Genomic DNA, 15987 nt, shown 5'->3' with positions numbered 1-15987 from the left:
TAGTAATTAAAAAGTGCATTGTTTAAAGTAATTTCTGGCCACACCACAATGTTTCTATAAATATATGAATTTCTCCCACGTGAGATGGACCCACTGTACTTCATGATCCTCACCATGTGGTATCTATGGTAACCACTTAGAGTAGAAGAAACTCAGCATGTGCAGAACAATGTCAGTGTATGTGTGTTCAGAGGCAATTGAGAGCTAAATGTGCTTCATTTTGAGGAGAGCGATGGCATTTCTTGTCATATTGTACAAAGGTAACAGTGTCTGCATAGATTCAGTTCAAAGTTGGAGTAAAGTTCATGTAACTTACAGTTTTAATCAGCATTTGGTGCCAGAAAGGTACAAAGTCAAAAACTTCTGAACTTATTTAAAGAGTCAGTTTAATGTTAGGCATCAAAAATTAATGTTTGCACTAGTTAGTTAAAAGTGTTTGTCGTATAGCATAAGCTGAAGTCGGTTGTTTGAGAACTTAAGGACGCATACCTACTGAATCGTCTTCCTTTTACTCTAAAATCCTGAGACATGATGTGCTGCAGCATCTTAAGTGGATGCAACACCAGAAAAAAAACACAAAAAAAATAACTGCAGTTTCCATGGAAACCAAACCATACCATAGTAGGATTAAATATGATTTTCGGAGAAAAAGTGTTGACCTCTTGCTTGATTGCTGCCAAATTCTTCACAGCAGAGCTGGACAAGCACCAAACACCATCTGTGGAGCCAATAAATAAAATGAAAACACACGGGTTCATTTTCATTGATTAAGAGTAAAAGCACAAGTGTTAAAAAAAACGGTTTTCTGGATTTTTTTTGTCATGGCAAGCTAGCGAGACAGACCCAGGCGCTGGAACCCGGAAGGAAAACGCAGGGGAGTAAGATGGTAAGTAATGTTTTAATCTTATTCAGAGTTCCTTGAGATCTTGATGTGGCTGGAGGCTGGAGAGGGACAGGTGACGTCGCTGGAGGTTGCAATGCCTCGTGGCGTGGCTGGAGGTCTGAGTTGGCTCGTGGCATGGCTTGAGGGTTCTTGGGTTCCCAAGAGGATCTTCGGAGCCGGTAAACGGGAGACTCGGATGTTCACTCGTGGCAGGAATGTCCTGAAGGCGAGGCATAAAAGACATTAGCCAAGAACTTGAATACATGGACTAGAAAATACATGAGACCAGACTATGCACCATCTGGGGCAACGACCTGGCGATGAACACTGGTTCAGGATCTCTTTATGAAGGTCTGGTGGTTGATGAGGTGAGTGGACACAGCTGAGACGAATCAGGAACCAGGCAGAGAGGGGAAGGAGGGAAGAGCTGACAGAGGCACCATGACATTTTTCTATTTAAAAATTGCAAATACAGGGTAAAAAAAAAAAAAATAACAACAAAAAACTTAAAATAAACACATAACATTAGAGAGCCCGTTGTCATGATTTCAAGGCAGGGCGAACCCAGATGCTGGAACCCAGTAAGAGGTCCGGGACGTGGCAGGTAAGAAGGATTTATTATTTTCTTTGAGGCTGGCAAAGAGGGTTGGCGAGAGGTGATCCAGATGGATAGTCTGTGGCACGGCTGGAGGTGCGGACGCGGCAGTTCACTGATCCCTCCCGACAGCAGGCTGGAGACTGTGCTGACGTCACTCTTGGACCGGTTTCCTGGGACAAGGAAACAAGATTTAGTGCTAGAACTAGAAATTCAACAAGATGTGCTAGAGCTAGACAAGACCAGGCTAGTCACCAAAATGGGCAACGATCTGGCGCTGATTATTGGCATTGGGTCTCCTTTTAAGCAGTAGAGGTTGATGAGTTGAGTGACGGCAGCTGGAGAATAATCAGGAGCAGAGTGGAGCCAAGCTGGAGGGGGAGGAGTCTGACAGAGGCACCATGACACCCGTTCTGTGTTGTTTTTATGGCTTTCCAATGCACTATTTACATATATTTACTTTTACATTGATTAAAACTGAGACGATGTCCGATGGCAGCCCGTGATGGCGAAACACGTTGTGAACCAGAGCGTCAGCAGTTTCAGTGGCTGTAGGCAACTGAGGGAGGGGAATGAAATGCACGAACTTGGAGAAACGATCAATGACAGTCAAGATTACAGTGTTACCCTGAGAGACGGGAAGGCCAGTGACAAAGTCGACAGCTATGTGAGACCAAGGACGGCTGGGAGTGGACAGTGGATGGAGCAAACCGGATGGAGGACGGTTGGAAGTTTTGGAGCGGGCGCAGGTCGAACAGGCAGCCACGTACTCTTTGACGTCTTTGGCCATCGAAGGCCAGTAGAAGCGTCGACGGAGAAGATGTAGAGTTCTGGCTACACCACCATGACAGGCGATGCGAGACGCATGAGCCCAGGTAATAGCGTCTCACCTTAAAGATCGAGGCACATACAAGGTACCAGGAGGAGGATCAGGATGGTCGGTGTCCTCACCTTGAGCCTGAATGACTTTAGTCTCGATGTCCCAGGTGAGTGCCCCAATTATGCATGTGGAGGGGATGATGTTGGTAGCGGAGTCAGGATCGTCGGAGGAGCTGTATTGGCGGGAAAGGGCGTCTGGTTTTATGTTGCGACTGCCTGGTCTGTAGGTAATGGAAAAATTAAAACGGTCAAAAAACAAACACCAGCGGGCTTGACGAGAGTTCAATCTTTTAGCAGTACGGAGGTATGCAAGGTTCTTGTGATCCGTCCAGACTATAAATGGTTGTGCCGCTCCCTCCAGCCAGTGCCGCCACTCCTCCAGAGCAAGTTTGATGGCGAGTAGTTCACGGTTTCCCACGTCGTAATTTCTTTCTGTGGGAGTGAGTTTCTTAGAATAAAAAGCACAGGGTTTGAGCTTCCCGGTTTTCTCCTCCCGCTGGGGAAGGACCGCCCCAACCCCAGTGTCCGGACCAGATGATAAGCGTTACGTAAGTCAAGTTTGGAAAAGATGCGGGCCTCCTGGATGGAGTCGAAAACGGAACTAATGAGAGGGAGAGAGTACTTGTCTTTGATGGTTATTTGATTAAGTTCGCGATAGTCGATACAGGGCCTGAGAGATTTGTCTTTTTTCTGTACGAAAAAAAACCCGGCACCGACGGGGGAAGATGAGGGACGAATGTGACCGGAGGTGAGGGCCTCCTGTATGTAACTCTCCATGGCGGCCTTTTCGGGCCCGGAAAGATTAAATAGTCGACCCTTAGGAAGGGGGGCGCCTTCCAGTAAGTTGATGGTACAGTCATACGGCCTGTGGGGGGGAAGCGAACTGGCTTTGGATTTGCTAAAGACAGTGCGTAAATCGTGGTAACATTCAGGGACGTTAGAAAGATCAATCTGCTCAGGAGTAATCACCGGGGTGACGTCCACTGAAGGAATGGCAGAGAGCATACAGTTAGCGAGGCAGAATTTGCTCCAATCAGTAAGCCGGTGATTACTCCAATCAAACTGAGGATTATGACGATGTAACCACGAAAACCCCAATACGACTGGGTTCTGAGGGGAGTGGGTAACAAAAAACCGGGTGGACTCACGATGGTTGCCGGAGGTGACGAGAAGAACGGGTTTGGTACGGTGAGTGATGATAGACAGATGCTGACCACCCAAACCAGCGGTTTTGACCGGGACTTGAAGTTCTTCTGTGGGCAGAGACAGCCGAGAAACAAGGCTTTGGTCTATGAGACTCTGTTCAGCTCCAGAGTCAATGAGGGCCTGGGACTCAACAATCTTGGATGCATGACATAACTTGACAGGAACATAGAGGAAGTGCTTGGAAACAGGGGATCTATCACCTATCAAGAAACCTCAGGGGTGCCCACATGAAGGAGGGATCCTCCCCCAGGACGGACAGGCGATTTACCAGAACTCAAAGAGAAGAATTTACTTATCTAAATCTACAACTACACATTTAAAGTCCAGCAGACGAGCTTCATCCAGCCGTGGTTGGGGGGACAGTCAAAGGCGCGGGTCGAGCCGGAGACAGGAACCACAGCCAGGTGTAGGAGCAGGAGTAGAGACGAAGTACTCGGTCAGGTACAGAGCAGAGACGAGCCAGAGATGAGCCAGAGGCAGGATCCACAGCCAGGTGTAGGAGCGGGAGCAAAGGCGAGGTAAACGGTCAGGAACTGGAGCACGGATGAAACAACAGGAGTCTGGAAGCACTCCCACTCCCCAGGAGGGTAAAGGAAAAGAGGGACAATACATGAATCGCACTGCACCAAACAGAGGCATGGAGAACTAAATGATAAATTATGATCAAGAATAGAGAAGAGGAAGGGTAGAAGTAAAAACAGGAAAGAGGACAGAACCCCAGTGCACCATAGTTACCCCAGCTTCAACTTCTAGCAGCCTTTTAAAAGAAATAGTTATTAAGTTTAATTTAAACAAATTAACATTAATTTAAATAATCTCTGAATGCTAAGTAGTCTGACAATAAGCCTGTCCAAAGAGGAATGTTTTAAGTCTAACTTTGAATGTAGAAACTGAATCGGCCTCTCTTACATGAGCTGGGAGCTTATTCCATAAAACAGGGGCTTGGTGGCTAAACGCTCTACCTCCAACCGTACTTTTACTAATTCTAGGAACCACAAGCAGTCCTGCGTTTTGCGAACGAAGTGTTCTTATTGGATGGTAAGGGACTATGAAGTCCTTAATATAGGACGGGGCCATACCATGTAAGGCCTTATAGGTTAACAGGAGGATCTTGAACTTGATTCTATAATCAACTGGGAGCCAATGCAGCGAAACTAACACAGGAGTGATGTGATCTCTTCTGCTAGTTCCAGCTAACAATCTAGCTGCTGCGTTCTGAACAAGCTGGAGACTTCTTAAGGAACTCTTAGGACACGCTGCTAACAAGGAGTTACAGTAATCCAGCCTCGACGTAACAAATGCATGGATGAGTTTTTCAGCATCACTCTTAGAAAGTATATTTCTGATCTTAGCAATATTTCCCAGGTGAAAAAAGGCAGTTCTACACGCCTGAGATATATGAGCCTTAAATGATAAATCCTGGTCAAGTAAAACCCCAAGGTTTCTAACTGTGGAATTGGGGGCTATGCTTATGCCATCCAAGGAGACTATCTGAGCAGACAGAGCATCTCTGAGGTTTTTAGGACCAAGTATAATGACCTCAGTTTTTTCTGGGTTCAAGAGGAGGTAATTGATTGTCATCCAGGTCTTGATGTCACTGATGCAGGCGTTCACTTTCTCTATCTGGTCATTCTGGTCAGGCTTCATGGATAAATACAACTGCGTATTGTCGGCATAACAATGGAAATTAATGCTGTGTTTCCTGATTATGTTTCCTTGGGGTAGCATATAAAGCGTAAACAGGATCGGTCCCAAGACTGAGCCCTGTGGGACTCCATAGTTGACTCGAGTGCACTGAGAGGAATGGCCATTTACATTAACGATCTGATACCTATCGGACAGATAGGATTTAAACCAGTGGAGAGCAGATCCTCTGATCCCTATGTCCTGCTCTAGTCTATGGAGTAAAATACTGTGGTCGATACTGTCAAAGGCAGCACTGAGGTCTAACAGGACCAGAATAGAAAGTAGACCCTTTTCTGAGGCCAATAACAAGTCATTAGAGACTCTAACTAGTGCAGTTTCCGTACTGTGGTGGGGTCTAAACCCCGACTGAAAGTCTTCAAAGTGGCTGTTGTCCTGTAGGTGGCAGTAAAGCTGCTTAACTACAACTCTTTCTAGGATTTTAGAAATAAAGGGCAGGTTTGATATCGGTCTATAGTTGGCCAAGATGCGAGGATCCAAACTGGGCTTTTTCAGAAGAGGTTTAACAACTGCATATTTAAAAGACTGTGGCACGTAACCCGTTTCCAGAGAGGTATTTATCATTGTTAATATGGGATCATTAATTAGGGGAAAAGTTTCTTTAAAAAGTCTAGTGGGAATTGGGTCTAACAGACACGTTGAAGATTTGGAGGACGTAATAATTGATGCTATTTCCACTTGATCCACAATAGTGAAGCAGTCTAATGTTACAGAGGTTTCTATGGATGCCTCCATTTCTACCGCTTCAGCCTGTTCCAAGTCTAACACAAGACTACACTTAACACACCTACCGCTATCTTTACTAAAGGAGGCAGGATCGTCACTAAACATATGGCACATGGGGCAGGAGAAAGGGGAAAAGGCGGAAGCAGTGGTGGCCATGCTAGGTTCTAAGCTAAGGCTAGCGGTGTTTAGGTAAAGAGAAGTGGTTTATTTATCAAAATGAGAAAAGTGAACAGCAAGCGGTTTAACAGTAGTGAATTCGCTACTAAAAGGTGCTAAATGTGAATATTAACCCAGATAACCCTTAGAGTAAGCAATAGTAGTCAGGCTAATGCCAAACAAGAGGACAGCAGTCACACACGACTAGAACTAGGAAAGGCTCACCCGGAAATGACGTCACAGGAAAACTCCCTGTGACGTTTCAAGTGATGCCCGTCAGAGTTGAGGTCTCTTCTGATTGGTTGTTAAAGGCCTCCTGCTTCGAACATTGTTCTTGTGTTTGAGCTGGAGTGGGTGTGTATTGTCATGGATGGCTACAGAACCCTTTTCGACCCAGACGCTGAAACCCGGAAGAAACAGAGGAGGACGAGAGTGGCAGGTCAGAAGTTTTAATAAGGAGGTCTGCAATGGAGGGAGAGCAGGATACGTGGCTTCCAGAATGCGGAACGTAGTCTTCGGTGGCGTCACTGGTGGATCCCTTCGCAGGCTTACAGAGTGAGTTGTCGTCGGCGGGGGTCCCGGGGGGACAGAGGAAACGGCAGAGGCTCGAGGTGTAACCAAGGAGTGAAGTCAGGAGGAAGGTTCTTCAGCTGAGACAGCTTCAGGCGACCACTTGCGGCAATGGATTCCCGAGGGTAAGTACAAATAGGTATTAGACGTGGAACAAACGTAGAGTGAGAGCATGAACTAGACTTGAGGACCAACTATGCACCATCAGGGGCAACGGACAGGCGAGGAGTGATGATCCTGGAGTTCCTTATGAAGGCAGAAGAGACGATGAGGTAAGTGGTCGCAGCTGGGCTGAATCAGGAACCAAGCGGAGAGGAAGGGGGGAGGAGTCTGACAGAGGCACCATATCATGTATGTTCCTGTAGGAGGCCCAGCAAGGATCTGCACTAGGGCTGGGAATCACTGGGTACCTCACGATACAATACGATTTGCGATACATTGCTCACGATAACGATACTATCACGATATGGCGATATTATAATAATCTATATATCTCGTCTCTAACAACTCTCGATATATCAAACTTTAAGAAAGAAGAACTTGAAAAACTGTTTTTTGGAAAATATTTACCCAATTATTTTTTAAACACCATGATAATAAACAACTTGTGTCCTATTTGGTGTAATGAATAACAGACTTTTGTGTAACATTGCTGAAATCAGTAATACTCTGTCTTTGACCAACAATGACAATTTTCATTTGGAAATATTTGTAAAATTTGGTTTAAACAATAGTGAATATGAACAGCAGCCATTATTTAGTACAAAATTGCTGTAAACAGGATAAAAATGAATACCGTACTTTCCGGACTGTAAGCCGCTACTTTTGTTTAGCGCGTACAGTCCTGCGGCTTATTCAGTGACGCGGCTAATTTGTGGATTTATTTGGCGGCCGCCTTGAACTTGCTTCCGGTCTTAGTGCATGGGTTGATTGCGTAATCCAACTCCAAGCAACTAGCCAACTATTTTTCAATACACCTCTAAGCAGCCAAACAGCATGCACCTCAATTCAGGTATTAGACACTTCAATCATGGTTCAACAAAAAGAAACACGCATGCCCAGCTGCATCCCAGAATCCTTTGGTGCCATTAGACTCAACGTGCACGTGATTGCCACTACAATATGATGCAGCTGTCAAGTTAAAAACAATCATAAAAGCAGCGTGAAAAAATCTACCATCACCAACGGGTTTGGAAAAGCCGGTCAGCTGCATGACGGACAGAACAGCGCATGCTCAGGAGTGAATTTATCTCAGAGTCATAGTGACACTAGCCCATCTATTAGCAGCTCCGTAATATACAAGATGATCTTTTAAATGTACTTTTATTATTGTTATGTTATGGTTATTATGAAGCAGTGTCGGCTTCAGGCCAGCAACAGCTCACTTCTCACACAACTCCGGGTGATGCAGCTTCAATGCTGTCGGCGCGTCTTTTAAGTTGCAGCTCTCGCTTCTTATCGTTTTTCCCCTCCGCCATCTTTGTTTGAATGTGTATTCTTCTTCGTCCGCCCGCAACGAGCGCCCCCTATCGACCCTCCGAAGAATTGTCTTACCAAAGGATGGTTAATATAACATTTTACAGGGTCTTTAAACGTAAATAAAAGTTCGATACTTGATGAAGACGTATCGAGAATCTATCGCGGGACTAAATATCACGATATATCGCCATATCGATATTTTGGCACACCCCTAATCTACACGCTGCCTGACCTCACATTCTGCATTTTTGATTAAGGCTTCCCTCACGCCAGCTGATGACAGAAGTCCTGGATTTTCTTGAAAGTGCTGGCAAAGCCAGTCATAAGCAGTGGCTCATTTTTGGACAGCACATTGCGTTCATTCTGCCCTCTGGTTCACGTCTTTTCACTTCATTGCTCATTAAAGCCTTAGTTACAATTGCCTTTAGGAGTGTCAACTGCTCCCCCAGGGGGAGCTGTGAGCTACAGACACACACACTCTTGGGAATCATGACATGGGAAACTAGTTTAACCCTCAAAATCAATCCCTTAAGGCTGAGTGTCAAGCACGGAGGTATTTGGTCCAATTTTTTAGAGTCTTTGGTATGACTTGACCATGGTTTTGAACTCACAACCTCTCAGACTCGGGGCGGACACTGAACCACAAGGCCTGACGTTTTGTTAGTGTAAAGAAAAATTAAAAACAGTGGAATCAAGTTCATTCATCCTCACACTTTCTTTACACATGGAACCATGTACATGACATGATGTTCCAAACATATGTAACACATGCAGATTCACACTTTTCAATCAACTGATTCCCTAATATATACAAAAAACAAAAGAAAATGCCCCTCTCACCCTCCGCGGGTGGCTTGTCACCCAAGCTCGGGTCCTCTACCAGAGGCCTGGGAGCTTGAAGATCATGCGCAGTATAGCTGTTCCTAGCACTGCGCTTTTCTGGACTGAGAGGTCTGAGGTCTGATGTGTGTATATATATATATATATACATATATATACACACATATATATATATACACACATATATACACACACACATATATACATACATATATATATATATACATATATATATATATATATATATATATATATATATATATATATATATATATATATATATATATATATATATATATATATACACATATATACATATATATATATATATATATATACATATATATATATATATATATATATACACATATATACATATATACATATATATATATATATATATATACACATATATACATATATATATATATATACATATATACATATATACATATATATGTATATACACATATATACATATATACATATATATATATATACACATATATACATATATATATATATATATATATATATATATATATATATATATATATATATATATATATATATATATATACGTATATATATATATTTCCAAGTCAGAATGGATTTTGCACAAAAAGTTTAGGTGTGAAAAAAAAGGAAAAGACAATGCCTCTATTTGACCATTGGGATACATTTTAAAATTGATCACAGAAGGGAATTAATGTTTTAGGTTTCTTCTTTTTTATAAAAATGTTATGGTCACCTGTTCTTTATTAATCCTCCCAAACGTCCTGTAGGCCCTGTGTTATTTAGGTAAAATTAAATCTAAAGACCTTATGTCCTCTAATGTTTCCCTTTTTTATTTTCTTTAGAGTCAGAGAGCAGCTATTTTGGATTCAACACATAGTGAACACAAATGTATGCTCTGTAAAACCAAATGTCCTAAAAATAACAGCAAAAAGTATTCAACTCACAATATTTAAAGTTCTAAAAAATTCTTTGGATTTTTGGATGGTTTCACCAAACAGTTAGGTATTTTTTTTATCAGATTTTCATTTATTTCTATTCTCTTGTTTTGCTATATGTTGTTTGAACTTGTGCAGTAAAGGATTTATAGGAATAGCTTTTCCTTTATTTTATGTCGTGTATCTGTATTATGAAGCAAGACTTTGGTGTTTGTATGCTGTTACAAAAGGTGTGCCTTTTAGATGACATCCAGCTTCAGCGCTGTGCAAACCTCTTGATCTTTTTAATCTGCAGGTGGCTTGGTAGAGCTGCAAAACCAGAGGATAACTGCTGTGTTATCATCCCATGTTACAGTATAATCACTACTTTTGATGCCAAGACTCAAAGAAAAAGGGGTTTTGGCAGAGCGTGTCAAGTAATCACTCTTTCCTTCTCTCCTTCCATCCCTCTCTCCATCGTTCCACTCATCCAACTGTAGCTAAAGCTGACTCCTACCCTGGACTCCTGTCAGCAGTTCTGGCAGCGATGACAAACTTCTGTCAGGGGCAGGTTGAAACACTGAGAATGAGATGAAGAGGAGCAGAGTGTGGAGGTCAGCATGCAATGGGCCAACTATCTGCTGTTTTGGTGTTAAACAGGCAGAGAAGGACACTGCAACCTTGAAGGGGGAGCAGGTGGCGCCTCCTCTGGTAGCAGCAATGTAATGAGGCATAAAGGTTGCCTGATGTACTCCGTTTGTCGTGGTTATCTAAACTTCACAGGTCAAAACCCACTGCCAAGATATATTGCTTGAAAAAGGTGCACTTGCATTGTACTGAGGTTTGCAATGAAAGTCTGCATTCCATGAAACGTCTAGAGAAATGCCAGAGCTGTTCTAATGGGTTTAATGCCCTCTGTCGGGTCACGGCTGGGAATGAAAGGAAAAATGCATCCTATTAGGACCTATCATACTCTTAATTTTGTGTTTATATTTATATATTTGTGTTTGGATGAAGTGTTTGGAAAGTTCAATGCCAGCCAATGGATAGTAAAAAAGCAGGCAAAACAATATTAAATAAAAAAAGCCTTCTCATCCATTCTCAAAACAAATAATGAAAGCTAGATGAATAAAATGAGTTAAAATTGGCACAGTTATTTTTAAACCATTGAATAATTTGCTACAGTAAAGCAGTCAACCATGCAGCGTTCAGATAGAGACTAAACCAAACATTGACAATAATGTGTCTTTAGCACGGAATTGACCATTTTAGACATTTAATTCTCAATGGTTCATATCACTGAGGAGACAGTTGCTGAAATCATAATTTCTTTCAGATACAACTAGTATATAGTAAAGAAAAACAGGAAAAATGGAAATCCAGCCATCACAGACAAATAGAGAAACACCATCAGTTCCATTAAAGCAGGGGTCACCAACCCTGTGCCCGCGGGCGCCAGTGCGCCCGCGAGCACCCCTTGTGGCGCCCGCAGGGAATGCACCCAAAAAAAATCTTTTTTTTTTTTTTTATTGAAGCAAATATTCAACAAACAACCACGGCATGTCTGTCAATGACAACAATATCAATTCTGAGATAAAGGTAGACAAAGAAAACCCAAATATGTAAACAAATATAACTTAAAAAATAATCACTAAAAGTAAGGGTCTATTACAAAAGTTTAAATAGATCAAATAAATTACACAATTTCTGGACATTCTTATGATTCATGTAATGTAAAGATTTTGAGAATAGGTTGAGGTGGTTGAGTAATCCATTAATGTGAGGATTAATATTCCTGTCTGTTTTTATTTACATTTATGTTTAAAAAGTTAAAATTAAGTTAAAGTTTTAAAGGTTTAAAAGTTTAGCTTTAGTGTGTTCAATAAATATTTATCTTGTTCGGCTGCAACCTAAAGTCTGTTTTGAAAATTAGGCTCCCTCTGCAACTGAGTTTGACCCCCCCCTGTAATACGAGTCTAGAAAATTCATGCATGTTTTTGTGTGTAAAATGAGCAAATAAAAATAGGGCACACAAAAGGAAGTCCTCAAATTGTGTTGTTTTTTTTTTTTGGGGGGGGGGGGGCTAGGAGGTTTTTAGTGGTGCCCTTCATACCACTTGGTGCCCATGAAATAGCCCTCGGTCTCAAAAAGGTTGGTGAACCCTGCATTAAAGTAACCTGTTTTCTTCTTCTTCTAGTTTTAATCAGGAAATAACATTTCATCTTTTTTTTAACTGTTGCTGTTTACAATAGGTAACTTTTTTAAGCTCCACTTAAGTTTAAAATAAACGTCTCTAACAGAACTTCTACAGCCTAGGCTGATGAGTTAGTCTTCCTAAAATAAAAACAAGAGACAAACGTATGTGGGTAAGGTGGAGTGCATTTAACAATGCTGGCTAACAGATTGTATGTATGTCTAAATATATGAAGTTCTGGGTCATTTCTTCTTAATCTTGCAGATTATTTAGCACTAAGGGAGATGCAAGACGTTGCAACCACCACGCTTCAAGGAACCACCATGTACTTTGGTAAATTTCCAATGCGTCACTGCAGGGATGGCTGGACATCAGGTTGTCAATCCACAGGAGGTGTTCCCTGCTGGGAACAGACCAGGTGCAGACTCCACAGTGAAACCACAAGCAGGAGAATGTTATCAGGCCTCAAATGCTGATCCACACTAATCTTGCTTTAGATGTTAGAATGAGTAAAAAAAATGTTGTCTTTAAAAATTGGGTCAATATTCTTTCTTTCTTTATTCTTTATTGATCCCACGTTGGGGAAATTCAATTGTTACAGCAGTTCAGTGCAAAATAGAGAAAAAAAAGAGAAAGAAAAAGAAGAACAACAGCAATGTGCAAAAAGAATGAAAGGGTATTTCAAATGTGCAAAAATGCATTAGATTTAGAAGGATTTTTTGGTGGATTTAATAAAAGAGATATCAAATCAAGAAAATATTGAGCATATAGAGAATGCGGACATAAACCACATGCTTGAAATGTGAATTTGTTTTTTTTACAAGGGAAGTGGAGGCAAAAGTCATTCAAAAACTTGTGACAGTGAACTAATGTTCATGTCATCCCAAGGTTTAGGGTTGTAAAGGTCGTCTCTTTGGGCTTTAAAGAATAAAGCCACTTTAAAACTGAGTTTATTTCCATCTAAACCATGTAGTTACCCTCTTGTCATGATAGAAATTTTAAAAATGTGATAAAAATCAAATGTCAAGGTCATAGCAGCTGATATTGAGATGTAGCATCTGTGTGTCTCACGTATGCACAAACAAATGCATAAATCAAGATCAGCAGGTGCTTCCTGTTTTTTTAGCATTCTGTAGATACTCCAACAATCCAGCCAAAATAAACAGCAAAAGGCATCCTTTGACAGACATTGGAGACAACAATTTTTATTCATTAGAATGGGAAATCATTAACACAGCTCAGGCAGAAATGCAGAGCTGGGTAAAAGGGGTCAAAAAGCAGTCATTATTTTTCCTTTAGTGTAAAGAAGCAAGGGAAATAGATGCAGAGAAAAAATGAAAGAGCTGCAGCCCCTTTGGGAATGTTAAACTGTTTAGCAAATCAGACATTAACAGCTGAGCAGGTCAAAACAATTCTTTTCTTGCCTCAGTCCCAGTTTTTAATTGATGTTAACAATCCCACACACTGACATTTGAAGGTTATGGAACAACTGGGCCTTCTTTTGTACCAATGTCATTGACAAAGTCCTACATCATAATAACACACAACTCCACCATCTGTTCTTGCTTTGATGAATATTAAGGAAAAATGAAAAGAAGTGGAATGAGCAAAGTGATTTTATGCCTCGAAACCTGGGACAATAATACTTACTGGAACTGCTTGTACAAGCAACACACCAACTTATGTAATAATATAAAAAACAGGTTGGTTCATGTAAGAATCTGACTTGCAGTAAATGGTAAAGTTTGTGCTTAACATAAACAACAATATTCATTTGTTGGATTTTATAATGTCTTGAAGTAAATCAAGTTGTAGGAAGAAATATGATCTACAAATGGATGGCAGAGTAACTATAAGCAGTCTCTCTACCATTGGCTGCTGGAACTCTTCATGGTGACGCAATTGTTATCTTTCACTTCCCTGATCGATGAAAAAGGAGAAGAATAAGTAACAAAGAATTTAGAAACCGGGATGGTTAAAAAAATGGCAGCATTATATTAAGTTTAAACTAATAAACACAAATGACTGGGACAAAAGAAAGTGTGGCATCGTCTGACTTAACATGAATTCTCAGGTTTTCCAGCAGATACAAAACTGATACAGCCCCAAAATGGGGTTATATCTTGTATCTTCGCCCAGCAGTTGCTCGGTTAAGCTCTGGCAGCACTGTGACCATAAAAGAGAAATTGTGGGTTAAGTGGATGGATGGATGGATGGATGGATGGATGGATGGATGGATGGATGGATGGATGGATGGATGATCCCAAATCACAACAACAATCGATGTACTAAATAAATGTTTTTCAACCTTTTTTGAGCCTTGGTACACTTTTTCCTTGACAAAAATCAGAAGGCACACCAGCAACCAAAAATGAATAAATAAAATGAAACCCTTGCTCCTACCTGGACCAACCGTGGGCCGGGTGGGTGGCTGCCTGGAGTGCGGAGCGGGTCTCCCTTGGGGGGTCCTGGCTCGTACCTGGGGTCGGGGCGGGGGGATGCCCGGAACTCCTGGGTGGTGGTGGGGTGCTCGTCTGGGGCTGTGGGCGTCCCTCTCCGGTGGGGCCCTGCGTTGGGCTCTTCTGGCGCGGCGGGGGGCTGCTTTCCTGGCTGGGCTGGGGCGGCGCTCTCTTTCCCTCTGCGCCTCCCTGCTCTCTGGCTCTGGGGGCCTCGCGGCGGTCCGGCTGGCCCTGGCCTGGGTGGCGGTCTTGGTCGCCCGGGGGGCGGTTGTTCCCTGCCTGTTCCCGTGTGGCGTTGGGGGAATTCCGGCTGCCGCTGCTGCTGCGGCGGGGGTATGGGTGTGGGGGTGGCTGGGCGCTCCTCCTCCTTCTTTTCACATTCCACCATCTATTTTAGAAGAACATAAACACTCACCTGAGCACAGGTGTTAGCTCACCTTTGCACTAATAGTTTGCATGATTGAATGAATGAAAGATTTCACACTAGTTGGTTTAAAGGCATAGGTATGCGTTCGTGAACACTATCTGTTTTGTGTGCATGTTGACATGTGGACATTTTTGCGGCTAGCAGGTGTGTTGATAATATTTGAGTGTGTGTGAACAGGCCCCGCCCTTTTTGTACTTCATTTGAACCGTACCGTAACGATAAACAACCAGTAAACCTGTCTGCTCTATGCTGCTTCATGGTCTTACCCCCCTTCCCCTCCTATTATCACCCTCCTACCCCCCCCCCCCCCTCTCTCTAACGTCCCTCTCTCTTCTTCCCCTCTTTCCTTTTCCGTCCGGTCCAACACCAAAGATTTTCAAACATGATTGAAATTAATAAATTTTGGCCTCAATTACAAAAGGGGTTTATTCAGACATACCTTTGGTTTGTCTGAAGATGAATAACCCCTCTTGTTAAAATAAAATATGTCCAACACAAGAGGCCCTCAGCTCTCATCTGTTTGCCTAGCTGTTGGACAGGACAAGTTAAAAAAAAAAAAAAAAATAAATAAATAAAATGAAACCCTATAGCTTGTATTGATGTACAGTCTCCACAATCCTGCATGCATTTTTTTGTGATAGTTGAGGCACAGAAAATGTTTTTTGCTATAGTTTTCAATAGTTTTAACTAGATCAGTAGAAAACTTTCCCAGGTAGTTGTTTTCCCTCCAGTTTATTAAAATGGAATTTCATGTAACTTGTTAGAAGAGTGTGGTTGAGGACCTGGAATGTGACTTTTGGCTTAGACTGGGGTCAAGAGCTTGAACTGGGACATAGGATAGCTAGCAGGTAAACCACTGGAACACTGGCATTGGAGACATTAAAGGCCATGTATGCAGGGAAAAGCAGGTAAACAAATGAACCTGATTGCATCTCCA

General features: G+C 42.1%; 1 long non-coding RNA gene across 1 annotated transcript; it reads left to right on the top strand.

Annotated features, from left to right (window-relative positions):
- Positions 1-657: 657 nt before the first annotated feature.
- On the top strand, positions 658-14402 carry LOC144983748 (uncharacterized). The gene is made up of 3 exons (XR_013647539.1): positions 658-1062; positions 10471-10584; positions 12429-14402. It is a non-coding gene; the product is annotated as an uncharacterized LOC144983748 (long non-coding RNA).
- Positions 14403-15987: the final 1585 nt, after the last annotated feature.

Source organism: Oryzias latipes, chromosome 14, assembly GCF_053564925.1.
Source record: "Oryzias latipes strain Hd-rR chromosome 14, Olatipes_Hd-rR_3.1".
Classification (NCBI taxonomy): Eukaryota; Metazoa; Chordata; class Actinopteri; order Beloniformes; family Adrianichthyidae; genus Oryzias; species Oryzias latipes.
Note: the sequence above shows the minus strand (reverse complement) of the source record. Positions and strands in the feature narration are given on the sequence as shown.